A 27,094-nucleotide genomic window follows, 5' to 3' on the forward strand; every position below is an offset into this window, starting at 1 on the left:
ATAAGACAAACACTTCCCCATTCATTCATTTGTTCATTCATTTGATAAATATTTAAATATCGACAGCCTGCTCACAAATGTGTTGCACTACGTCTAACCTTCCAGATGGAAATGAGGATGAACTACAAGGCCCTGACAGAGGACTGGTCAGTCCCGAGGGGCTGTGGGCCTGACATCAGATGGACAGAATGAGGAAGAATATAGTGAAGGGCAGAAACATACAAGAAAACCAGAAGCCTCAGGAAGAGATAGATCTGAGGGTATAGAATCTGTAGCGTTATTGCCATGCTTTCTTTAAAAATATGTGCCAAAGCAGTAATTACGGACTGTATATCGTTCCATTAAAGGAGAAATTTAGTAAATTTGCTCTTCATAAATATTTGCATAATAAATGAATGAATACCCAGATCAAAAGGAGAAGGTTAATAAGCAGATGTAAAGACTAGAGGTTCAGGTATACCGCTGTTGCCTCAGAGGATGTCAAATCTAAATACGAACCATGAACCCAAGGTTTTTTCTTTTTTTTTAATTCTCAGAGCATGTTATGATAATTAGATGTTTAGCTAATAAGATTCATATTTGTTCTAGCCTATTAGGACTAAATATAACAACAATCTTTCCATTTTGATGATACTATTACTTCTTCCAACACTCTTACATATATCTATTTTAATTCCCCCAGTTGTCTGGAGAGTGAAGACAGAAATTCCCATCTTACAGATGGACAAACTGTGGCCTAGAGAAGTTAGAGGTACTTCATCCACGGTACCTCCCAGTAGATCAAGTTAGCGCTGTTTCCATTGCTATGCTGACCACAGGCTCTTCCACAGTCTCACAGGACTCAGATCTTAGACTCTGTTCAGTGGCAATGTGGAATCTGGATGGCATTGTGCCACCCTGTCAGCCACAATGTGTTCTCTCGCCTGTGTTCCCTCTTTCTCTTCCTTTATTCAAGAAAGAGAGGGGAGGTGTGGGGATAAAAGATGGGGTGAGTGGAAGAGTCTGTTTCACTTTATGCTTCCTTGCTCTTCATTCTAAGATTTATTTCTGGACCACAGGAGTGGGGTGGGGGGGTGTATGAGAAAATTATTTAAATTGTATCATAATCTTCCCAAGATGTGATTAAATTGAGGCATAGGGAAGAGAGGTGACCTCTTCCAGAGTCAGACAGCACTTGATTTAGAACCAGAGGGCACTAATTTTCAGCTTGGAGCTTTATCAATTCGATGTCTCCAATCCTACCACTGCTGGTCTTAGGTGTAGCTGGCCAAACTCCATGAACAAATGGGGGAAGTGTTCCAAAATCTTCTAGCATCTTCTTCAAATCATCTTTCTTATTAAATTGTGGTTTAGATTCAGTCTACCCAGAGATAAAAGGATCGACTAGACTGTCTGCATGGGGAGACAAGATCTACTTATAAAATAATAAATAATAATACAGGGTAAATACGATAATTTATTGGTGTGTTACCAACAATGAATGCTAAAGTTTGAAGGAAAGAACAGGTATGGATCAGGCAACACAGCTTAGACAGATTCTTTGTGGTCCCACAGGAACCACAAAGCAGTGGTCCCACAGGAACCACAAAGTGCACCACTAGCAGTAGCCAGTGAAAGTTACAGGAACACAAATTTCAGCTAATTACAATGAAGAACTTTTGAAGAATTCCCTGATTTCTGCAGATGTTGGAGTAAAGCCTGGATACCCCAGTCCTGTATTGAATGAGTGATTGTTCGAGATGACTGGTTAGTCTAGATTTCCTTTTCTTCCTCCTCTCTCTCTCTCTCTTTTCTCTGGCTCCCTTTCTTCATCCCTCCCTCCCTTCATTTCTTCTGCCGCTACTGCTCTAAGAATTTGGTGCAATTGCTTTTAAGTATTCTCAGTGATTTTTGTTTTTTTCGCTGTACACCACTGAGGACTGTGGCCACGAGAGGGCAGTAGAGGAAGCTTATCAGAATACTTGGACAGGAGTAAACTCGTGTACGCTCTCATCGCGAGCAGGGACTACGCAGATCCTGCGAACTCGCTGGGGTCCAGCTTGCAGGCCCCTTCCGGAAAGCAGTGTCTAGAGGCTGCGGAGTTACTGAGACTGTGTGGCGAGGAATCAGTGGCCTTGAGGGCACCGAGGCATTGTCATCCAGAATCCCGAAACCTCTCACCGTAGGTTATTAAAATAAGTTATCTTATTGCCACCCCTCTGATTCCCGTGCCAAAAAGATTCTCTGAATTGGATATAGAAAGATCTTCTCCCGTCCCCAATGCCCCCATCCAAGTCGGGACTTACCAGATGCCCAGGATCCCTATCAGCGCTGGAAGTTTGAGATTCAATTCAGAGCAAGGTTCATCTTGTCATTGCAATAATAAGAAGAAGAACAACTTCAAGCCTTATTTGACAGCTTGTTGGCCTTTTTTTTTTTTTAATTTACAAGAGGAAATTTGCTCCCACAAATTCCAAGACTCTAGTCTCAACCCCACCAGACAAGCCCCGTTCCTCGCCACTCACCCCTCACTCAAATTAAAGATGAAGAGGGAGGTGTGCAGGATGTGCGCGGTGACAGGTGATGCTAATGGGGGAGAGTCCCTGTCCCTACTGCCCTCACCCACTCTTCCTGTGTTCTGAGCTCCCCTCTAACCCCAACGCTCTACCTTCCATCCCCGCCGGCGGCCAAGCCAGCTGGGCTCTCAAGGCCGACTCGAATTCCCGGGCCCTGGCAGCATTTTCCTTGCCCCCTTGGCTACTTAAGGTGGCCGACGGGTCCGGGCTGAGCTGGGCGCAGGACAGGCAGCCGAGCGGCCTCCGGATGCCAAACCTGCTTCTCCTTTGTTGACAGCTTGCAGAGGAGGAAGTCTGCGCGGGCGGGGGAGGGGGCAGGGGGCTGGCGGTGGCGGGCGGTGCCAGCAGCGGGCGCGGCCCCAGCCCGGGCGGACGCGGCCGGCGGGGAGGGGGTTAACGCGCGCGCGGCCTCTATGATAATGAGCTGCATGGTAAAATAGGGAGGCCGGCGCTCAGGGCTCCGCCGCCGCCGCCGCCGCCACCGCGGGAGCCAGAGCTGCCGGGCGGAGCGGTATCCGCGCCAGACTGGAGCGGGAGGGCGGCGGAGGGCAGTTGCTGGGAATTTTTCAGCCGAGAGGGCGAGCGATCCGGAGAGAGACCCCGCGAGCTTGGGAGCCGTAGGGAGCGCGAGCGCCGCAGCCAGAGGAGCAAACCTCGAAATAGCTCTGGAAAGCCAGGCTCCCGGAGGAAATGGGACTGTGAACGAACCGGAGAGCAAGAAGGGAAGGAAGCGCCGGGATTGCTGATGTCAGAGGAGCCCGGAAAGTCGCTCTGGAAAAATCTGAAGACAGCCGGGGCTCTGCTTCTTCCCCACGAGAGACACCGCCGGCCGCCCCCACACGCCCCCTCGGCGCCTCCGGGTGCCCCCCGCGAGCCGGCGACAGCGCCCAGCCTGGCTGCTGCGGGGCGACCGAGGACTGAGGGGCGCGCGGAGCGGAGACCGAGGGGCGACTTCAGGAATACAGATAAGTGGCTGGTGGCTTGACGTGGATTTTAATGAATTTGGACTCCATGTGGATTTGGTTGTCTCCCTGATTCCGAGCTGCGGGCAGGGAGAGGGGCCTCGCGCCGCCCTCAGCAGCCGGCGGCCGAGGTAGACGGAGCGGGGACGGAAGGACAGACCGACGTCGCCGAGCTGGGTAAGCGGCGGCTGGGCCGGGCGCTCGGAGTCGACAGCGCCCTCCGCCTTCTCCCCACAGGCGCGCACACCCGTGGCGGCTTCTCCCGCGCCCGCCTCTTTGGGGTCCCGGCCCCAGGCGACCCGGCTCGGCCGCGGCGGGCGAGTCTCCGCGTGGGCTCGGCCACTTTCGCGGGCTGGAGCTCGGCGTGCGCGCGACCGCAGGCTCACTGGAGCCGCTGCCTCCCGCCCAGGGCTTCCCGGCCGGCCGCCCGCCGGCTTCCCGGCCGCGGGCTGAGGGCGGCAGCAGCGCTCCGCGGCGCGCCTCCACCGCGCACCTGCCGGCGCTCTGCGGCTTTGGGAAGCTCAGGGCGGCAAGGCTGTCCCGAGAGCTGGAGCCCAAAGAGGGCCTCGGTGGCACCAGCAAGACAACCCAAAGCCAAACTGGCCAGCGATCGATTTGGGGGCGTTCACTCCAGTGCCGGAGTCCCTGGTGGCCGCCGGCTGTCCCTTCCGATCGGGGACTGGAGATCAGGGGAAGGGGAAAACATCATTTGCGCGGGTTCCATAAGGCTTAGGGAGAGATTCCTAGGCACCGAATGGGTCTAAGTGTTTCATCTCCCGGGACTCCCTTTGCGGTGTATCGCCCAGCAGGGGTCCAGCCCCATAGTTTGAGCACCACAGGAGTGCTGGGGGTTGAAATGGGAGTTTGCTTAGGGTCCCAGAGGCTCCTTATGAACCATTTGAGAATATTTCCTTCCATGTGCTCTTTCTTGCCCCACCCCACAAGTGAAGTAGGGATCCTAGAAAATTCTAGCCCTTTTTATCCATCCCACAGGTAGTCTCTATAATGCCAATCATGGTCTAGATGCCCAGAGAGTCACCAGAAACTACCATTTTAGGTCCCCGAAAAATGTCCACCTGTTTGGAATGACCCTTGCCCTAGTGGGAGCTACCTACTCAAACTCAGCTCTGCTCAGGAGGGATAGAAATAATGGGGGAGAGGAAGTTGGATAAAAGATTTGGGGCTCTAGGTCAGTAAGGGTCTAGAAATGAGAGCCCCATGAAGTGGGCAATGGAAATATGAACAGGTCTCCTGTAGGAATCTAAGAACTTAGAGTGACAGTGGCACACCAGTAGAAAGTACACAAGGGACATGAAGGCAGGATCAGTTTGAGGGGATTGGGACTGCCAGTCATAGCTTGAGGCAGTCACTTGGGGGCCCATCAGTTTGGAGGAACCCACAGAAATTTGGGGGCACATTCATTTCCTTCCATTCATGCGCACAGTGGACAAGGCTTATGAGTGGCAGGCCAAGATGAGTATCTTGGCTGGCCTGGGCTGGAGGCTTTGAGAGCAGGAGTCAGGTTTAGCTCTCCCCTCTCCCCACACAATAGCAGTCTCCCTCCTTTGCTGGGCTTCTTTCCCAGACCTTGAAACTTCACTCTTCCCTCTGGGTTGGCTTTGGATTCTGGGGCCTTCTACTGAGTGACAGAGCCCCAGGAAGAGATAACCTTGGCTGGAGGAATTCAGCTATTCCTAACTGAAATGCACAACTTTTATGCAATCACCCCAGAAAGCTCCCAGAGTTGCTTGTAGCCCTCTCCCCTCTGACCTCCCGGCAAGAAAAGAGAAGAATTCATTAACTTCCCTCTCTTCACGGAGCACCATTTGAACTAATTACCTGGGATCTCTCCTCAGTGGGGGCCGGAGGCTGAAGGGGCAGTGAGGAGAAAGGGTAGGGAACCAAGGAAACAGAGTGGAATCTGTCAAAATACCCTAGCAAGGTTGTTTTTCATTCCCCTTCTTCCACCTGGCATCACCACCAATCCCTCCTCATCCCAGAACTTGCCCCTGCTGCCACCAGCCAGCATTACCTAAAGGAGCTATTTCCCTCCACTCCGCAGCCGATCCTCTTCAGGGACCTGCTGATAAAGGGAAGGCAATGCAGACTGCCCTCTCTGCTCCCTCACTGTCCTCAGCAAATTGCATTAGGATGGGGGCAAATTGGCTTGCAAAGCAGTTAAATGGAAATGACATTTGGAGCGATGTGCAGGGAAGATGCTGAGGAGCAGCAGTGGTAAAGTACCAGGAGATCTCCTCTATCCAGGGACCATGAGTCTGCCAAGGAAATCCCAGCTGGTCCTTCTTTTTGGCAGGGCATAAGGACAGGGGTCCCTCGAAGCCTGGAGCAGGACAGGGGGGCTGGCTAGCTTTTCACCCCAAGTCTAAATGAAGAGTATGTCAGTGTCTTATGTCCATTGCCCAAAACCATGTCATTACAAGGTTGGTGGCCCCCCTTTCAGAGCTGGTCTGAATACCTATCCCTGTCTTCAGAGCACCAGGGAACATTCACCCTGCAACTCTCTTGACCATTAAAAGCTGCAGATGCGGTGAATGTAAAAGTTCATTCACCATCTGTTTTACTGAAGTCTGCACTTAAAATGAGGTTAAAAAGAAAGCCCTCAAAGAACAGCTACCTGTTTCCTAGGTCCCTTTCCCATTTACCAATACTTCTGATTACTCGGCTAATCTTTATTTCATGGGCAGATTACAAGAAAACACAGGAACAGGAGGGGAAACCAGTGACATGGTTAAATATACAAGGCAGCAGCTGACAGCAGCCTAAACTCACCACTTTAGGTGCTATGAAATATTTATGGTGCTGGAGTTGTCACTGTTTGGGGGTTTTATAGTTTCTCTCCTAGCTCATTTTCTATGATTGCCTCCCTAAGATATAGGGTTTGGTGTGGGGGAGGCAATTCCTGTCTCCAACAGCACCTCCCCACCACCACCAGCTGTCTCCCTGCATTGCCACACAGCTGTCTCTGCACACATGAACTGAGGCACAATATACTTCTGTCCATCAAGGCAAATGGAGAGGCAAGGAGCGCCTAGCCAAGCCCCCACCCCCCACCCCCATTCTGATCATAAAGAGACTGGAGCATTGTGTTACAGTCTGTTAACTAGAAATAATTCAGGACTGTCCGTAGGGAAACTGCTAGAAACAGGCTTTGAGGTGCTGGGAGTTTTACAGCTCACGTGCATTCCCCCCTCAGCCCCAATCACCACCACCCCACCCAGGGGCAGTCTGTTATCAATTCATTATATGTGAATATTCTATTTCTACCTTTCACATATGCTCAGTTCAAACAATGATGAATGGAACCAGTTCCCTGAACAGTTTTTTCACTTCGTTACAAAGATTTCATGCCTGATTAGAGTAAATGAGGGGTGGGTGTGCATCCACTTCTGTTTTGGTCATTTCTAAAGGTGAGCCCTGTGGAGACAGAGAGAAAGGCAGTTCTTCCCAGGGTCAAACAGCTGGTCTCAAGACACAAGGGAGGGATGGCTGGTAAGAAGAGGATATGCCCATCTTCCTGGGCTTAGCCCTCAGGCTCTCCTGGGCCTCATTCCCTGGCATTTGGGCATATGGAACCTCTTTATCTAGCTCCACACTGCTCCATCTGGAATTGGAGGGCAGAAATAGAGGCGAGAAAGTTCTTTGTTGGGGAGCAGGGTCCTTGCCGGGTAAGAGTGTAAGGGGAGAGGAGGAAGGAAGGGCGCAGAGCTGAAAGAAATGGCTGAGGCCTGAGCAGTGCAAAAGTTCTCTGTTCCTGCAGTTGGTTAATCATTAACCGCCTTCCCTCCTCTGGTTCTGTCTCCCTCTTGGGTGAAAGAATATCTGTGGGAAACTCAGAGGACCCGCAGGTGTTCCCCCATACCCCCCTTCACCTCAGCTTAACATTTGCTCTGTCTCCACTGTCCTGCCACAGCCCCAGACTCAGCCACTGACCCCCACTCACCTCTTCCTCACCTTCTTCCCCTGCCCCAGCATACTCTTCCCACCCACTGCCAGTTGTCCCTTTACCCAGGCATTGCCAGTTGTTTGCAGGGCAGTGCATGTGTCAGAGACTGGGAGGCAGGGAGGGGGGGAGAATCTATTGAAGGGAGCGGCTGGCTTCACACAGGATTCGGAGCAGGAGCTCTGAGCTCAGGTTATAGACAGCTCTATAACCACTAGGATTTTCCTAGTGCTTCTCACTGTGGATCTGGCTTGTGGGTGGCTGTTTTGGCCGTTTGAGGTGAGTCCATGTGGTCCAAGGCCTAACCAAGGCATTCCTAGCAAGTCAGACCTGGAATCCTGAACATCAAAGAAAACCAGCAGGTGGATGGAAGATGTAGATCGAGATGCAGGAGCAAAGGTACACGTGGAAAGACAGAAGTCAAGATATGGGCACAGGCGCAGATAAATGGAGAGAGGGAGGGAGACAGCAAGGGAAGATAAAGACAGAGAGACTGACGGTGTGAATGGGGGTGGACAGAGCTCAGAGTAAACACAAATACAAAGAGAAAGTGGGAAAGAGAGCCTTGTAGGCAGAAGGGGGTTTTCTGAATCTTCACTGGCCAGGGAGGCTCTGGGCTGAACTGAGAAGCCGAAGTAGCAAGTTATCTCCACTAGAGGGGACCCTTGAAAGCCAGGCTTGGCCCAAAACAGTGGCTTTTGTGCTTTTTTTTTTTTTTAGAAGAAAAAAAATATTAATAGATGAGATATATTCGAAACTCCCAGCTGTCACTTCCCAGAGACCACAACTGGTAGGGTCCTATTGCCTGTGGGACCTTTGGGCCTCTGTCTGTTTGCAGAGGATGAGAAGGTGCCTGCAGCATTAAGCAGGGCTGCATGGGTTGTGAGGAGCTCCGGAGAGGCCTGCCCCAACAGGTCACGTCTAGGGCTGGGTGGCAGGGAGGGAGTGCATTCTCAACTTACCAGGCAGTCCAATCTGCTGGCTGGCCCTCCAAAAGGCCCTTGCTGTTCTTATCAGCAACAGAAGTTTCTGGCCCAACCCCGAGGGGCCTTCACGTGCTTCCCATCTCCCAGCTCCCTAAATGCAGATTTTTGAGACTTTCAGGTGGTAGCGAAACTGCTCCTGAGGAGACCTTTTTTTTAAAGAGCTTTCAGGAGCTGAATGCATGTCAATGTTGTATCGCTGATTTAATCTTTTTCTTCATATTCTCTGTGGGAATCTTTCTCTGAATTATAATTCCCGCTTTCATTTCAGCAGAGGACAATATTGAGAGACAGCAGAGTCCAGAGGCTTTTCTCATCTAAGGAGATAATAACTGCCTAACAGGGGCATGGAGAAATATTGAAGTTTTGGGATGGGCAGGAGACCAGAGAGCTTAGCAGCGTCTCTTGCAATCTGATAGCGTCCCTGGATAGTTCATCTTGGTTTGCTTTAGCTCAGATGTACCTGGAGGTCAGGGCAGGGGGAAGGGAGGATAGAGAAAAGAAAGAAGAAAAACAAGATAAATGTATCGTGTTATGAAAGTTTAATTCTGCTTTTCTTTGGCTAAAATTACTTTGAGAGTGAGAGATAAAAGGTAGTGGAGTTGCCCTTGGGAAGTTCAACTTGTCTTTCAGAAGGAAGAGGAGGAGGGATCCCAGGGCTCCGAGTGAAGAGCTGGTGAATGAGCCTATCTCCTCTGATCCCCCCAAAACACACATATTCTCTCCGAGGCTTTGAGAACACAGAAGCTTCTGACAGAGGAACCCTAGCACCTCCCAGCCCTCTTGGAGGAGTTGTTCTCCCAGGCTTTCTCTTGTTCTATCTAAACAGCCTCCCTCTCAACCGTAGTATAGAGGGATAGAAGAAGGAGAGATTCTTGCCCTTTGCACTGAACCAAATAGGATGACACTGAAAGCGGGAATTGGAATTCATTTAAGTTTAAGTAAATAGGGATCCATCACCTGTGTGGTGCCAAGAATGTGGTAGCTCCCTCGTAATACAAGGATGAAAAAGTCATAGATCCTACCTTCAGGGCATTTGCAGTACACTCAGGGAGTGGAGGAAGAAATTGCATAAGCCAAATACCCCCAAATACCTTTAGTAAAAGGCAGAATGGCATTAACAGTGTGTACTAGAGGGTCAGAGGAAGTGAGAGCAGACAGCTCCTCAAAGCCTTTGCTTTAAGTTATGGGAGGTGAAGATTTCCAGGAGAGACTCAGAGGGGCTGGAGAACTTCACAGTTTCCTGTGAAGAATGATGACTATTTAATGCTCTCTCAGACTCCATCCTCTCACAGCTACCTGTACCTACCCAATTTTCCCCTCATTCTTCTCTGAGGATTTTAAACAGACAGCACTGGAATTGTTTTCTGTTAGTTAATATCTTAGAGCAAGGACTCCAGGGTGCACACTCCCAAGGGTTTTCATGTTGTATTCTATGTAAATTGCATCCCTTTCCGGTACTTCTGGAGCTGGCATGTAGAGGCCAGTGTGGTGCCTCAGGAAATATTATTACTCATCCACATTCACATTTAAGTGTCCAGAATCCTGCTATTATGCGTCTACTCTTATCTGAATGAAGTTATTAAATGGAAAGATCTGAGAGGGAAAATTTGAGTTTTATCCCTACACCTTGGCTGTCCACTCCTCAGGCTGCCTCTGCCATGTGCTTGCTACCTGGGGAAGGAGCCAATCTCTTTAAAGCTTTCTGTCCATAAAGAGGTTAGAGGGATACTAATAGAGAAAGGTTAGAAGGATGAAGATTTCAACTCAAAGAGAAGGTAGCCATTCTCTTTTAAGCTTTGTGTCCATAAAGAGGGCAGAGGGATACTAATGGAGAAAGGTTAGAAGGATGAAGATTTCAACTCAAAGATAGTCTCTCATCCTATAAAGGAAGGTCATGCTCTCCCTGCACCTTGTCTGAGTCTGGGGGAGCCATATCAGTGATGCTGTCAGGGAATCGACCCCTGCACTGGGAAGCTCAGAGCTAGGGCCATACTTGGGCTTCAGGAGGTCTGTGAAACCTTGGAGATCTATATCTTCAAGAATGAGGTGGGTATGTATAGTCTTGTATTTCTGAAGAGAAGGAGTTCTTGCCCCCTCCACAATGTAAAGAACCACTAGATTCCAGTCTCTGGAGCCTTTCCTAGCTGTCATTTCCGCTTCTGCTGTGGTGGTGGAACAGGGCTTTGGATGAGGAGCTGTAACCCCAGTGCCTCTGAGAGTGGTAGAAAACTCACTGAGTGAACAAGAGCACGCCAGGGACAGCTCAGAATGTCAGGGGAGCCTATGGATTGTGATTGCTCTGTGACTACGGGCAGGTCTTTTTACCTTTGAGCAGGGGTTAGAGGGAGCAGCCGGCCAGGCAGTATGTTCCACCCTTTAAGGGAGAGAGGGTGGAAGGTTCAGGAGCAGAGGAAGGGGTGTGTAGAAAAGCCCTGCCTTGCCTTGTAGAGGCAGCAGGACCAGCGGGCAGACAGAAGTGGCAAGAGGGGATGTTGCCACTTTGAAGTGGTTTCCTGCTTCATAAAAGCGAAAGGCCTCGGCTGGGCTGGGTAAATATTACGTTGGCCTCTGACCTCCCACCTCCCCTGACTGCTCCCCCGGTTTCCCATTTTTTTCTCCTGAGGAACAAAAATACCTGAAGGAGAAGAGCCAATTTTTTGAATTTCACTGAGAACGGGGTTCTTAGCGGGAGCCGAGCCCAAGCCAGACAGGAAGACCTAGGCTCCTTCTCCGTCCACAGACAGGAGGACCCTCGTGAGGCAGCAAAGCTCTTGTTCCAGGTCTCCGCTCCATGTTTCAGGGCAGTGGTGTTTTCCAGGAGCAGGGCCGGCTGGGGATTTCACAGTGCCCTTACGACACTGACGCTCCACCCTCACTCCAGCCGCCTAAAACTTTCTAACAAGTCCCTTCACTCTCTGTGACATTAAAACCCAGACTACCAGGTTTTCTGTAAGGCAAACACCCCACCCCCTGAGGTTTATCTGTAAATGAACAAAATTCGAGTCTACCGCCCCACTCTGAGTGACCCACAGGGGGTCAAGTTCTTCAAGTTCTTCAGCTTTCTTAGCCTACAGACTTAGAGAGAAAGATCTGAACTGCATGGGGAGCTGGAAGCCCATCCCAGCACCCTCCTGCAGGAGGTTTAGGCCCCACTGAGATGGTTGAGAGCAGATGGTCAGGAAGAGCCTGGTGTGAAAGAATCAAACAGGAACTAACTGCCTGCCTTCACACTTGTAGCCCTTCCCACTTCCTAAAGATTTATCACCTGTTGACCGGTGCGCACCCTCCATTTGTTCCCTGATCCCAGGAGGGAGATAAGAGGTTAATTACACTCTGGCAGAATTGGCTCCTGCCCCTTACCCAGCACCTCGGTTTCTCCATCTGTATAATGGAATGAATACTCAAGCACCTTCACTTGTCTTTGTTTCTGGAGCCAGGCCCAGGAAGGGGGTGTTAGGAAAGTTGGAAAAATGACAAGTGCTGGAAACAAGGAAAACTATTCTAAATTTTGGACCAGGTATAAGAAGCAAAACTAGGGTTATTTTCCCCCTCCCTCTCCAAATTTGTTTGGAATTTTCTGAGAAAAGTAAGATTTTATTTAAAGAAAATCTGTATGCTAAAGTATAAAGGGCTGAAGACTTGGTGGAGATGGGAAATAGAGAAGAAAGCCAATGGTAGCCCTGCAAGGAGACCACATTCAGGGCTTGTGGTCAGCATTTAGCCAGTGGGATTGGAACTTGAATTCTGACTTTGCCGCCCTTGGGTTTTTAGTGCCTTCAGAGCTCTAAGAGTGGACACGAATGACACTGTCATAGGATTGGTAGGTTGGCATTGCTATGGGAGTCAACCCTTCATGGAATAAGAAAACGCAGAGCTCATGGGCATCTGCCTGGCTGCAACAGGACTTGCATCTCTCCTGCACAGAGTAGCTTTTACCCAGGCCCACACAGTGGATGTGAAACCCAAGTCCAAATTGGGTAAGTGCATTGCCCTGAGTCACACAGCAAGCTGCCATTCACTGCCCTCCAATTGCTAGGAGGTTTGTTTGCCCCAGCCTCACCCACCACACTCTCTTGATCTGCCCACTTAGCTACCTTTTCTTTTCAGTCTATTGTCCCCTGCACTGTGCTCAGTGACCTCCTCCATCTCTCTCTTCCTTGGTTTTGAGCAGACAGGCATCTCACGATGAAGCAGTATTCCCTGTGAGAACTGACCTCTCCTTTTCTCTTCCCATCTGCCGGCCCTTCCATGGTGCTGGGCAGTGTGGTGTCAAAAGACGCCCCCCTTTTAAATAGCTCCAACCAGCTTTCCTCCATCCACAGCAAGCCTTGATATTTGCACAGTCAATGGCTCTGGCAAGGCCAAGCTGCCCCTCCCTCCCCGAGAGGCACTGTGGGCACTGTTTGTGTTTCAGTCTCTATAGACTCAGCATTCACAACTTGAAGAGGCTGAGACAATGACCCAAGCAGCTGCCTGCAGACTGTGCTGGCTGGGAGGCCCAGAGAGCTCCAGTCTCACAAGGCTGCGAGGGAATGAGAGGCAGGGAGGGTTGCCCCAGCCTGGATTTGCACACCATGCACCTGGGAGCATTCTCCGGCAGCTGTGGCTGACCTGGAGGAAATGAAGGGGGCTGGGATCCAAAGAACCTGGTCTAGGCCACCGGATTGACTTCCACTGCGGGCCCCCAGCTTCCTTGGCCAAGTTTTCCACCGACTGTGCAGTCCCTGGGGGCCAGGAAGAAAAAGCAGGGCCCTGGGGAAGCAGCCATGTCTGGCCTGGGGATGGGAAGAGGCAACATTTGTCTGCATAGAGAAAAATAGGAAGCTTCACCTGGGAGAAGAAAAAAAGATACATTCCTTGCAAGATATTTTAAAGTTGGTGCAGCATAATTTCATTTGACTGAACAAGTGTTTATAGAATATCCATATACCGAGTATGATAGAGGGGAGACAAGTCATTGTCCAGGCTCTTGAGGAGGTTTCAACCTGGCAAGAGAGGGTATGCACACAAATCACCATCCTACAAGTCACAAATAAATATTGCAAAAAGACAGAAGGAGAGAGATTAGCCAGAGCTATCCCAGCCTGGAAAGGGCTACTTAGGGAGGGAATGGGCTCTACAACATTTAGGGAATTCAAGCAGAGGCTAGAATATGGCCAGGTCTCAAGAAGAGATTCCTGCATAGAGCAGAAAGATATTGTAGCTGATAGCTGAGGTCTCCACCCACCCTAAATCTTCTAAGCTTGAGTTTCCCTCTTTGCTGCTAAGTAAATCCAAATTCAGTGGAGGAAAAGGCTCTGTTATGAAGTGGAGTGTCAGGTCCATACGATTGAATTCCAAAGTAAGTAAAGTTGGTTCTCACACCTTCGGGCCCATGGCAGCCTCCTGTGAGCAGGGTGCAAGAAAGGCTAGGCTGGGATTAGCCCTGGTCTCCTCTGGAGCCAGAATTCTCCTAATCATGTTAAAATTAGCACTCCCTCTGCAAGCAGGAGCAGACCCCTCTGAACTGAGATTTGGTCAATTCTCTGCTTGCACAGCTCTAACTTCTAATCATTGTCATAAACAGGATGGAAGCAGCTGCTCACTCCAGTCTATTATCAGCTTGGTTGGAGACAGAGAAATTTAAATGACAGTAAGATGCTTAGCAAAGAAACGAAAGTCAGTGTTAAAAATAAAGAAAACAAGACAGCTTGTTTCATCGAAATAGAAGGGTTATTAAACAGGCCTGAATTAATCAGTGATCTGCCACTGTCGAGAATTGAAGAGCAGCAGGGCCAGGGCTGAAAGCTGGGAGGAGATGGGTAAGGAGAGGAGTCAAGGCAGATACGAGCCTTCTGCATGCACTCTTGGGCTGGCTGCAGGAACTGCAGAGGTGCTTGGTCTTCAGAGGGGTTGCTGGCAGCTGCATTCTTTCCCACAATAAAGTGCCAGCTGGGGAGAGGGAGACTGGCACAGTGGTCTCTCCTTACAGATTTGTGCTTTTGGATCCTTTCCATCTGCCACCACCTGTGCAAGCCCCTGGGGCCATGTCCAGACCTCAGCCCCTCCCCATCCCTCCTTCCCACCCGCCAGAACTGGGCAAGAGCCAAATGGCATTCAGTGGATGGCCAGCAGCTCCCAGCCCCAGGACTTTTCCTCTAAACATTCACAGGGGGGTCCCCAAGAATTCAACTCTGAGTCACAGCTCCTTAGACCCCACGTCCATTCGCAAAGAGTAGTAACAGGATATCCCCAACTATGGTCAGAGTATTGCTTATGTGCAGGCAGAGAGTATTCTCTTGAGTAAGTGATCTCTTCCAAGATATATCAGTTGGTGGCATCTGCAACGTCAGGCAGCAGAGAAGCCAAGTGACATGTTTGACTCCAGGACCCCCCAAGTCCAAGTCCCACTTTCACATCTGGTGCCTTTGCCAAAATATTCAACGTCAAATATACCTAAGTCCTCTCACCTGTAAACTGGTGGCGTGTATGCTGCTCCCAACCTCACCGGCTTGAGTAAGGGGTACATTAGCGGGATGACGCATGTGAAATTTTTAGGAAACTATAAAATCACTGCACAAATACTTGTTCATATTACAGTGGGGTCCCTTGCACACTCAGAACCAAACATCAGAAGAAAGATTTTTCCAAAGGGCATGAAATGCATCTGGGAAGAGAGCAGACAGACGTGCTCACACCTTCGCAGGGGCGTGGAGGGGAGGGCGGGTGGCCAGGCACATCTGTGTGCACATGTGCCTTCATCCGGTGTGGAGCATGTTGGATCTTGAGTCAATCACTCCAGGATCATTTTCTTTGCTCCTTGACCTCCACATTCTTTCTCCTCACTCCTCCCTCCCGCTTCCCTCCTGGGTCCCTCCTGGCTGTTTACCCTTTTCCCGGCTTCTCTCTCACACCCCATTCATCATCCAGGGCCAGATTCTCACTCAGGGAGCTCTTTTCATCCCCTGCCCTAGGTCCTCCCTCCCCGGCCTGCCATTCCCACCCTGCTCCCCGTCAGCACATTCTTCTCCCTGTCTCAGCCTCTCTGAAAACTGCGCCCTTCACTCTCCCTCACAGTGGGCTGAGGGATCCGAGAGGTCCGGGGCTGGGCTGATAGCACCTTGAGGGTCTCAAATGTCTACTTCCTGTGCTCCTTCACCAAGGGGCTGATGCCACTCCAGGTGCTTAAGGGTCCTTCAGGCCGAGTGTCTGTACATCTTGGCACAGAAAAGACCTTTAAGTGGTCAGACCTCTGCCCAGAGTTCCAGCCACCGCTCAGTTTCCACATGCCCCTTTAATCCAGCTCCATGGCACTCCCCTTGCTTGGTGTGTGTAAGTGTGAGCGTGCCTGTTACTTAGGAAAGGCTGTCTGACAGCTAAGGATCTCTACTGCAAGAGCTGGGAGTCTCAGACAAAGAGAGAAAAATAATAGAAACTGCAGGTGGGAAGATACAGGGTGGGGACATAGCCTGCCTAAGAAGCTTCCTCCTGAAAGGGAGTTAGAGCTTTTTTATTGGAAGGCTGGCTGTTGGTTCAGAAAAGCACTAGAGAGAAAGAGAGGCAGGGAAAGACAAGGAAGGAAGAGGACCTTCAGCCTGTGTACTGAGGAGGACCTGTATGGGAAGGGCCCAGAGAATGCAGGGCCCCAGCCTAAGGAGCTGGTTTCTCAGCATCTTCTCCTCCTCCTCGGGACCGGTTTTCCTCTTTCCTCCTCTACGCCCTTCTGTGCTGCCACAGGTGCCTGGACAAACCAGCAAGAGCAACACAAGTGGTCCTAAATCACCCAAGGGCCATGAGAGGAGGGTGGCCTGAAATCATGGGACCACTGATAGAACTGGTGGGAATGACAACTCAAGACCTCAGGTCAGCATGGGGAGAAGGTGGACTAGCAGCATCCTGTTTGTTTCTCCTGAGAGGACTGGGTCTCGGGAGGTGGGTGCTGGGTCACCACGTTCTGCTGCACAATGATCACTGCTCTCTCAAGCTAAAACAGAACCCTCAGAGTTTGTCACCATCATACAAGGCAGCCAAGGAGATGATGTCCTTGTACAGTGTTTCTCCAAAAACAGAAACAAGAATAACTGATGTTTACTTAGAGCTCTAGAGTTTACAAGACAATTTCACATCCATTATCTCATCGATTCTCACCACAACCCTGTGAGGTGTCATTTTACAGCTAAGGAAAGTGAGGCTCCAAAAAGTTAAATAACATGTTCAAGGTCACCGAACTCGTAAGTGATAGAATGAGACTTGAGCCCAGGTCCGTCTCCAAAGGCCAAGGTCTTTTCTCTGCGCCATCCAGCACTGTGAGTTTGACCTCCTTGTTGAAGACCCTGTTCTGGAACCTTCCAAGGGGACTTCCCTCACCCCACTCTGTTGATCACTTTATATTGTGAATTTGTTGTTTTTTATTATTATATGCTTTTTATGTGATCCATGATATTATATGGTTAGTGGCTCTGGAGCTCTCTTGCAAAGACTTTCCTGTGAAAGTCTGGATTATACATTCTTCAAAGAAGAATGTATCTTCCCATTCTTCTCCATCTTTCTTCCCACCTCACCCATCTAGCCTCACCCAGTGGGTTCAAGGCAAATAACAGCCAGGATCCTTCCTAAATCATTCACCTCCTTCTTCACTACCTCCTGAAGATCAGTCATGACAGATCCCTGAGCCAGGTGTATTAGTTCAAATCATTTCTTGAGGCCGACTAGCAGGGACAGTGTTCACTGAGGAAAAGCAAATGAGCACACCTGGGCCCCCGCTCACTGCTCTTGACAATTCAGGCTGAGCACAATACCGAGTGAAAGTTATCATGCTAGCCCTGCACGGATACCAAGAAGCACGAGATATTGTTCCTGCCTTCAAAGAGCCTCTAATTCAGTGGGGAGATAGGAAATAGTCACATAAAAAAGACAGCTCAATGCTGCAATGTAGTGTGTGCTAGAATCAGTGTGTGATTCTAGCCTCTCCACCTCCAATCTCCTTTCTCTCCTCCAAAGTCAATTAAAAACTGCTGGTTTTTAGTGCTGTCTTACAAGCATTATTTTCAGGGAGGCAGCACGGGGATTCCTGGTGAAGAGCCCCGCCCTTTGAACTTTTGGGAACCCTAGCTTCTGGAAATGAGCAGTGCTAAAAAGTGCGCATCATCTGGCACTAATGGCCACTCTCCCTGAGACAGAGATGAAGCATCAGGGATTGGGAGTGATCCTCGTCCCTAGGGCACTTCAGTGGCCAGCCACGTGAGGCCACTGGAGGTAGAAAGGAAGGTCTGCAAAAGAAAGCAGGAAGTTCTCTCGCCTGGGTCTCCTGGGAGCCATTAACATTTTTCTTCAAGAAGAAAAAGATGTGGACAGCTTTAAAGGAGAGTAAATGGGATTTTAGGGTCGGTTCATGGACCAAGAGTTGAGATGAATGCCTACTGCTTTGTTCTGGTTTTTTCTTACTCCCTCATTGTTCCTCCTTTTTCCTCCCAGTAGTATAAATTAGAACAGTGTCATTATTTTTGAAAACATTATGTTTAATGGCAGCATAATATGCCATTATATGGAGTAACTGTAATTTATTTAACCTTTTAGTTGAGTACTTTTTAAGCTTGCTCTCCTGCCCCATCTCAACCTTAAAGAGTCCCTGGCTCTTCCTTGTACAGTGAAGATTGGATGAGAGACATTTCCAGGCTCTTTGAAAATATCATTTGGAATTGCTCTGAAAGGCGGCTGCCAAGCTAGCAAGGCTCCTGCCACAAAACACCCCTGGGTTCCACCTGCTGCTTGATAACCACGACTCCTGTGTGCCCTACCCCAGCACTGCCTGGTTACCAAAATAAAGGATCAGCTCAGGGTAGACATAAATGGAACTGTGGAGCCTCAAGTTTTGACCTTCAACATAAAGTACTTGCCAAGTCTTACTAAACATTCTGGTGAGTTCTCCCAGACCAGTGATAAGAAGGTTTGGCTGAAAAGTAAGTCTTAAAAATCTAGGCAGTGTAGAATAGTAGGGAAAGCATGGGCCTTGGGAATCTTGGCTTCTTAGCTGATACTCGTCATGTTAGGCTTCCTGAGATTCCATTCCTTCATCTGTGAAATGGGGATAGTCATGCTCACCTTACAAGCTAATCACACAGCTATGGATAGCATATACAGGGCATGTAGCATAGCGTGCCATGTAGCAGGTGGTTAATAAATAATAATAATAGTAGCTACTCTTCATTGTTTTTTTTCCAGAAAATAAATGAGAGTTGCTAGTAATTTGCTACTCGTGGTCATTAGAGTATGAGGTCTCCTAACATGAATCTTGACTTGGCTTAGCAAAGCCATATGCCTACTTTTATTTCCTTTTCCTGCCTTTGGAAGGAGCCTGAGAATTCCTTTTTTTGTCCTTTAATCCCAGAATGTCTACCAGAACAGCAACTCAATTGATAAGATGGTTTAAATAGGGTCCTGTTAGAATCAGGGAAGAGGTGGGATGACCTTTCCCGGACTCCCTTAGCACAGAAGGCTGGAGTGCTCCCACGGCCTGCTTCTCATAGCATCAGAGCCCTGCTAATTTGGAGAAATTCTTTCTGACCCAGCGGGGAGGTGGCCATGGCAAAGCAGGGCTCCTTCCTGACCCTCCCCCAAAGGGGGTTGAAGAGGGCAGAGCCTAAGGAAGGGGGATCAGGGGATGGGGTGGCAGGGAAGGCAGCTGCTTGAAATTGATTGCTCTTGTAGTTTAGTTTATACCATGCGGCTCTCTCAGCTCTGCCCGGGTGGCGACCTTTAGATAATAAAGGGAATTCTGGGAGATTTCTGACAGGCCCATGACATATGGGGCAGGTCTGCAGGGTCAGGCGGTGTATCTCCCTGCTCCCGGCCCCAGGGTAATGAATCTTGTTTTGACTTTGCAAAGCCAGCTCAGCCAGTGCCCCAGAAAGCAACAGAGCCCCCGCCAGCCCCTCAGATGAGTGCACATCTTGGAACCCTTCATAATTCAGGGATACAACTCCAACCTTTTATAGCCTGTGAGTGGAGAGGACAAACACTGCATGTTTTGCTAAGGCCCTGGGAGAGGTGGTGTGGTTTCCAGGGCTTGATCAGAGCCTACTGGGAGACCTGGGGAAAAAAAACAACAGAAATCTCTCCCTGACATTAAAAGCGCTGGTCCCAGGACAGGGCCTGTGCCTGGAGGAGGAGCTGGGGTGGGAGTAGGGGAGATCTCTCCTTGGGGTCCGGCAAGTGGCAGATTCATTCTTCTGGGCAGGAGAAGCAAAAAAAGGGTAGGGTCCACTCTGCAGGAAAAGCAGAAATCAGCACATCCTAATTCTCATCCCGAAGCTATCAGGAGCAGAGCAAGTGAGTTCTCTGGGCTACTGTTTTCTGGGCTGGGTGAAGGTAGCAGGAGTCAGCAGCTCCTGACTGTTGAGTTTGAGTGCCTTTCTCCTCCCTGCTATATTAGTTTGCCAGGGTTGCTATAACAAAGTATCACAGACCAGGTGGCTTTAACAACAGAAATTTATTTTCTCCAAGTTCAGAAACTGGGAAGTCCAAGCTGAGGATGTGGGCAGAGTTGATTCCTTCTGATGGCTGTGAGGGAAGTTGCTGTTCCAGACCTCTCTTCTGAGCTTGTAGATGGTCAGATGAGGATGTGGATGTCTCTTTACATCACCTGGCCTCTGTGGGTGTCTGTTTCAGGCTCCACATTTCCCCCTTTTTATAAGGACACCAGGACATACTGAATTAGAGCCTACCCTAGTGACCTCATCTTAACCTGATTACCTCTGTAGAGACCCTGTCTCAGGGACAGGCACCATGGCTCACGTCTGTAATCCCAGCACTTTGGGAGGCCAAGGCTAGAGGATCACTTGAGCCCAGGAGTTCAAGACCAGCCTGGCCAGCATCGTGAAACCTCATCTCTACAAAAAAAAAAATGAAAAATTAGCCAGGCATAGGCATGTGCCTGTGGCCCCACAGATCCCTGTGGTTCCTAAGGCTGATTTGAGAGGATGGTTTGAGTCCAGGAGGTGGAGGCTGCAAGGAGCTGAGATCGCACCACTGCACTCCAGCCTGGGAGACAGAGAGAGACCCCGTCTCAAAAAAACCAAACCAAAACAACAGTAACAAAAGACACCGTCTCAAATAAGAACACATTCTGAGGTACTCAGGGTTAGGCTTCAACACAGGAATTTTCAGAGGACACCATTCAGCCTTTAACTCAATCCCTCGCTTTCTTGCTAGTACCCAGCCCCTGCACTTGTGTCCCATTACCCTGCCTCTGTCCACCATTGCAGAGATGGAGGGTCCCTCACTGTCACGCACATATGTAAGATCCAAGGGCCCTGTCCAAAGCTGAGAGCCGCACACAGCTCCCCTCTCACAGCCCCTGCTGCCTCACCGCCTGGAGTATGGGTTCTTTCCTTATTACTGATGGGGATTGTGAGAGCCTCTCCAAATTTCCATCTGTTACTCCTTGGTTATTGGAATGTGGATGTAGTTTATCCCACCTGTGAAAGGAATCGCATATATGAAGATAAGCAGGAGATCCACCTTCTCATAGTAAGAGAGGGTGACTGGGTAGAAATTGTCACCCAAATTTGTCTTGACACCTCCTGGAGGGGCCACAGTGTCATCTGTGTCACCTTCTAAGAGAAGGCTGCCAAGGATGCATGCAGGCAGAGACCTGTTTTCCTCCCCTCTCTCCTCTCACCTTCCTTCTTCACTGTGGGGCAAGGTATAGCCACTTCGCTTCACATAACCGCACAGAGTCTAGGGAAAAAATGACATTCGATTAATGAAGCAAACGCAGCTGGTACAGAAGTGACATCTAAATTGTTCCTTTGGTCCCGTTATTTTCCATAGGAAATTCTTTCTCTCCTCACCCCTCTCCCCCTTTTCCCTTTAAACCGCGTGCATAAAATACGCTAATAACAATCTTCGGTGTCTGCATGAGTGACAGCTGAAATAAGAAAAAGACTAATCGTACCTCCTGCGGCCCTGTCACATGGAGATGAAATGAGTTTCTCTCCCGACCCTCTCCCTGCTCCCCACCCCTCGCCCCCACTCTCTCCTCTCTCTTGGTTCTCAATGAGAATCATGGGCATTTGAATAATAATATTATAGACACTATCAGGGTGACAGTGGGGAAAAAATCAGCTCAAACCCATGATTATTCCTTCACTCTAATAATTATTTAAATACCAGATAACTCCTTTCACTCTAATTGAGGCCTTTCAGCCACCGGCATTACCCGGGGCTTTCGCATTCGCCCTCTTGCTCACCTTGTGCTACCCAACGTGCCTGGACTACCTCTGAGGTCGGTGTTAGACAGAGCGACGCTCAGAATGCTTGCATGTACAGCTGCACGAGGGATATGAAGACAGGTCCTTCAGTAGCATTCCACCCACAGGGACAAGACAGGGCCTCAGACTCTCACATTTAGACAATTTTATTCTCACAGAAATCTTAAACCAAAAGGAGCCTTCTGAGATCATTGGGACCGATCCCCTGCCTCTAGGTAAACTGATTCCTAGACAGTTTCCAGGAAAATTCAGTATCAGAAAATTTCAGAATCTCCTTGGCAGGATGCTCTGGAGATCCTCTCCAGACCAAATGTCCCCCTTAATATCTAACTTTAGTCCCTTCTGCTGTAGCTCTAACTCTTTGGGAAGAAGGAGCTTTCTGTGCGCAGACTAAATCTGACCTGTCCGTGGGGTTGTGGCAGAGGACACCATAGCCCCCAAGTTACAGCATAGGTGACGGTCCTGAGTATGACATTTGCCTGGGCCTGCCTGGGCCTAGAGGAGGACAGAGGCAATCATTCTCCCCAAGGGGGAAAGGAGCCATTCGGACATGTGTCTTTCATTCATTCTGCCCCTTAATCCGCCCCTCTTTGAATCTGCCCTGAGCACCTGGACAACCTCGCTGTCCAGGCCCAATGCCACACTCACTTCTGCGTATCTTGGGGCTACCATCAAAGCATCTACTTTCCCCAAAACAGGACAGCATGAAGGCAAAACACAGGACCCTTCCCAGGACCCTTCCACCTACAATGGAGGAAGTGCCTGCCTTTTTGTCACGAGGTCTGGGTTCTGACTGCAGCCTGTTTCTGACTCATTTTGAGTTGCCCTGGTCAATTTGTTTCCTTTCTGTGGGCTGTGGTGTCTTTCATATTAAAAAAAAAATAGTGGGTTGGAATAATCTTATAATCTCCCTCAGCATTCATGCAAAGTTCCTGCTTTAAAGGCACTACTCATTAGAAGGAAGAGCTGAAGGAGAAGACGGACTCCTTTCCGTCATGGGAAAGGAAGGAGGCTAAGTGACTTCCAAGAACAGCTGCTAACTTCCCTGATTTCACAGCCCTCATTTTCATGCTCATCTTTTCCCTACCACCATCTGGCTCCTCAGGGTGTGTGAGCCCCCTAGTAGGTGCAGTAGAAAAAGTAGGCACCCTTTGCTGTTATTGTTATGAAAACTATCAGCTCCAGGATGGTGCTGGAGGTGATGATGATGTTGATGACAGGGTTGTTAGGAATGGAGTTGGTGGTGATAGTGGAGCTACAGATGGGCCCACGGTTATGAGAGCTACTAACAGGAACATTGACTCAATTTGGCAAAATCGTATTTCAAATCTAAATTCTCTTTCCACCAGCTCCTTTTGCTATAAGGGGAAGCCAATTGGAAACGTAGAGGCATGTGCACCCAGATCTCCTGAAAAGGGCAATAGGAGAGGGTAGCAGGGAGGAGAGAATCCTCTACTGAGCTGAACTGGAAACGCCTGATTGTCATTTCTTCCCTGCTTTGCCACTGACGCCCACAGCAGCTGATCAGGAAGGTATCAGATGCCTTCACTAGCTGTCACTAACACCTACCTCCTGAATCCTGATCGGGGAGATGGTGTCATCAGGCCCTCCACATAAAATATTCAGTGGCACTTGCTTCCCAAAGAGGCAAGCATGGCCTCTCCTTGGCATCAGGAATGCTCCAAGTTACATGTCCTGGGAGAGTCTGTTGTTTAGGCAAGAGTCCCAGAGCAGCATACCTGCTTTGAGACTTGGAGTAGGAGAGAGGGAAACTGGTAGAACAGAGACTAGACAAGTTTTGGCTCTTAAGAATGCATGTAACAAGTGACTTCATGCACTAGACAGAGAGGGATGTGACAGAAAGACGAAAGCATCATTATTAAGAGAAAACCCCTGAGGTTGACACTAGCAGAAAATTGGGGATAGGAGGAAGTCGTACTAGGTATGCAAAGTCATATGCATGTTTGTTTACCAGTGTCTACCAAACTGAGGATGGGAAATTCATTCTAAGACAGATGATGGGATGGATGGAGGTGTGAAGCTAGAAATAATGACAAACAAATTGCTAATAACAAAGGCTAATGTATCTTAAACACTTAAGATGGCCATGAACTGTTCTAAGTGCTTTATATGTATTAGCTGATTTCACTGTAATAATCCTATGACGTAGCTACTAGTACTAAACCTATTTTATATAGATAGTTAGATAACATCATAGAATGGCTAAGTACCTTGACCAAGTGTACACAGCTATAGGCTCCATTTGCGTCCAGGCACCTAAGTTCAGAGCTCATGCATTTAACTGTTATATCACACTGCCTCTCACCAGAGGCACAAAGGTGGGCTCCGTCCCTCCTTACTCAGAATGTGGATAGGAGGCCTGATCTTTGCCCACTGGGCTCTGCTTGGAACAGCCACTTAGTCACATCAATTTGGCATAGAAAGATGAAAGCTCTCAACGTGCCCTTGAAGTCAGCTGTCTTTATGAAGGCCACACTCCCAAGGTGGGGTGCAAACCTCCCCTCACTGCAGGAGACTGTGCCTCCTCTTGACTCCAGTGTCCAATGACAGCTGCTCCCAGGTGGGCGGTCCCTGAGTCCTGTGAGATGAATTCACTTGGCTGGTTACCAGGAGTGGCCTGTCCCAAAGCAAATGCTGCATGAGGGTGAGAGGAAAACAGCCCAGCTGGAGTGGTCTGTTTAGAACTACTGGCCTGAAAAAAAAAAAAAAAAAAAAAAAAAAAAGCTCCTGGCCTAATCAGCCTCTCCAGGTTGGAGCAAAAAACCTCAGCTGCTACTGGAATCACAGACTCCAGGAACTGAAGGAACTAAGCTTCCAGGTAGCATTTTATCTGAAAAAGGAAATCTTATAGGTTGACTAATTCAAATACCTTTTGTTTTAAGATCAAGAAATAGGCTCATGGAAATGCTAGACTGGTCTAAAGTGAGTGACACTATAATTCATGAGTCACACAGGCAGAATGGGAACCCAGGGTTCCTGAGTCTCCCACCTTTCTTCCTGCCCTGTGACCTCATGCCTTCTAGACATCAGGACAGTTTTCTCATTCTCAGTCTAACTCTCAGGATCCTGTGTTTCCACCAGCCTTCCTGCAGTCTGCGGAGAGGCTATATTGGGACTTGTGCAGTAGTATGACAGAGAAGATCACCTTGGATCTATTTTTTTCCCCTTGCCACATGCTTCCCAGACTGAGCTCTGTCACTGGGTCGGGGAGGCCTAGGGATCAAAGGCATACCCACAATGTTCATCTCATTGTGGGTGGGAAAGGAAGAATATAAGCAAAAAGAGAAGTCAAGAGCTGTGGCAGGATTTCTGAAGTGCCATCTCCTGTGGAGTCTTCAAAGATAATAACAGGCCAGGTGCAGTGACTCACACCTGTAATCCCAGCACTTCGGGAAGCCAAGGCGGGTGGATCACGAGGTCAGGAGATTGAGAGCAGTGTGGCCAACATGGTGAAACCCCGTCTCTACTAAAAATACAAAAAAAAAAAAAAAAATTAGCCAGGTGTGGTGGCGCGTGCCTGTAGTCCCATCTACTCTGGAGGCTGAGGCAGGGGAATCGCTTGAACCAGGGAGGCGGAGGTCTCAGTGAGCTGAGATCATGCCACTGTACTCCAGCCTGGGCGACAGAGCAAGACACTGTCTCAATCATAATAATAATAATAATAACAAAAACTAACATAAGTGCTCACTGTGTGCCTGCAACCATGCTAAGAGGTTGGTCTCTATATTGTCTCATTTACTGTCATGACAACTTGAAAGGTACATGCTGTAGTTATTCCCATTCTACCAGAAAAGGACATGAGACTTGCCCTAAATCCCAAATTTGTTCCCAAATTCTGTCTAACAACAACAAAAGCCACTCACTACTCAAACTGTGTCTTGGGAGGATGCCAAGCAGGGAGGTGAGGTGGCTGATCTTAACTGCATACCATGTCCTTCCATGTTATCTCTGCTGCCAGGACCCCCTTCCTCCCCTCGCGGCTCCTCAAGAGGGAACCACTCTCCACCTGGAATCCAAGGAGATTTTCTTCCCAGAGACAGGGGCGGAGAATGGCCTCTTGCAATTCCCCGTCCAGCTGGAGAATTTAAGGATCCTGTTATTTCCTTTCCACAGCTCCTCTTCAGGAATTCACGTCCTGCTACCGGCCTCAGGACATAGCTAAAAATAACCTCTGGTTTCCAAACTGAAAGCTCTGTCTGTTGGGAGGCTTTGCCGGTGTGCGCCTGGGGCCGGAAGGGCTGTGTCAGAGTAGCTGAGGTCAGCCTGGGTCTCATGCCGGTGTTGCCTTCCTCTTTCCAAGGAAGCCCAGGGCCTCATGAGTCACCCCGAACACCCTGGGGGAGTCGGGTTGGAGGAGGGAGTTAGGTGGGACCTACTGTGGCACCATGGTGGCTGCCAGGCTGAGGATGCAGAACTGAACAAGAGGAAGGGTCATTCCTAAAGAAACTCTAGGGGATTCTCTAAGTGGTGTCTGTTCTAATTATAACCCAATCCAGCCGGAATGGGGAGTTGAGGGACAAAGGCCTCTCCTAAGCTGCCTTGGAGCAAACTCTCCATCCTTCGGGTGTTTCTATCCCTACCACCATATGTGCCCAGAGTTCTGTCTGGACTTGCCTGAGAAGGTTGCTGGATGATCTGTCCCGCTGAGAAAAGCTTTCTCTGCGGGACAGCTCGCTGCCTTCTCCTCCTGGTGCCACAGTCACTTCCCACTGTTCCTCTCCATAAGTCCAGGCAGTACCATGATAGTGATGGAACAGGCCCTGCTCTCTGACCTCCAGGTCCTGCTTTCTGACATCCAGGCTCTGCTCTCTGACATCCAGGCTCTGCTCTCTGACTTCCTGCCCCTGGCCCAGCCTGCCCCTGGCTACGGGCTGTCCTCAGGAGCCCCACCTTGCCCCTCTGGGCAGCCTCCTTGGAACAGGAGAGAGTAAGCACCAAGGCTCTGGAAGCAGAGGAGCCTTAAAGCCTGGGAGTCAGGAGGCAGGGGGAAGAGTAAAGGAGTCAGGGCTACAGACTGGGCTTCAAGCATGGCCCACTGAGGCCCACGGGTGATTTCATAGATGCTGAAACAGTCAGGAGGCCCCAGCAGTGCCTGAAATGAGACTGAACCTCACCTCACCACCCTTTGCTGCTCCCCACATTCTCCCAAACCTGGTACCCCTGCCCCAGGTGGCTGAAGCTGGACTCAGCCAGCCAGTAACCCCTAGCAAGGAGACTGGTTCTCTGTGTGTCCTGGCTCCCCATGTGCTCTGCCTGCAGAGAGGCAGAGGTTAAAGCAATTTCCTGAGGACCTGGCTGCCTGGCAGCGGCTGGGTGTCCACCTTGAGAAGGATGGGGGGATCTCAGGAGACCTGCCTAT

At 49.6% G+C, this 27,094-nt stretch overlaps 1 protein-coding gene across 1 annotated transcript in view; it reads left to right on the forward strand.

Annotated features, from left to right (window-relative positions):
- The first annotated feature begins 2,970 nt into the window (after positions 1-2,970).
- PLXNA2 (plexin A2) overlaps positions 2,971-27,094 on the forward strand; it is a 221,715-nt gene continuing 197,591 nt past the window's right edge. Inside the window, exon 1 of the mRNA XM_030813073.1 lies at positions 2,971-3,694. The gene's annotated coding sequence lies outside the window, so the exon portion shown is untranslated. The remainder of the gene's footprint in view (positions 3,695-27,094) is intronic.

This window comes from Nomascus leucogenys, chromosome 5, assembly GCF_006542625.1.
Source record: "Nomascus leucogenys isolate Asia chromosome 5, Asia_NLE_v1, whole genome shotgun sequence".
Lineage (NCBI taxonomy): Eukaryota > Metazoa > Chordata > Mammalia > Primates > Hylobatidae > Nomascus > Nomascus leucogenys.